Source organism: Propithecus coquereli, unplaced genomic scaffold (genome assembly GCF_000956105.1).
Source record: "Propithecus coquereli isolate 6110/MARCELLA unplaced genomic scaffold, Pcoq_1.0 Scaffold76, whole genome shotgun sequence".
Classification (NCBI taxonomy): domain Eukaryota; kingdom Metazoa; phylum Chordata; class Mammalia; order Primates; family Indriidae; genus Propithecus; species Propithecus coquereli.
Window position 1 is genome coordinate 136,282 of NW_012153729.1, and position 477 is coordinate 136,758.

Sequence of the window (477 nt, forward strand, 5' to 3'; positions counted from 1 at the left end):
AAGGTTGTTGAGAGTTTTTATCATATTTTAGAATTTTTAATAAAATTTCCCTGTAGATTTATTCCTGTCTTTCTCTATGTAGGTGTTATCTTCATTTTGGCTAAATGTCTAGATGATCTTAACAGTATAGCACCCAGTATAGCAGGAGTAATGTAATCTGAAAGCAACAGAGTAAGTTATTGTGAGGTCTGAGTTTCAAAGTAAACACCATAGGATGGCTATTTTCCCAAAGGAGAATGTTCTGGAGAGTGACTGCTACTGCTTTGAATCTGTGAATAGTGTTAGGCCCAGTTGTCCAGAGATGATTCCATTTTGCTAAAAGATAGCTGTATGATATAGAAACGTGCCTTAACTATTAGAAAAATTTTCTCCTTAAGAAATATGCACAAAGATGAAAAATCTCAGTTTTAGAATGTGGTGTTTGAGAAGTCTCCATACTGTTTATTGTTTATTGTTTCTTGACTACTTATTAGGGTA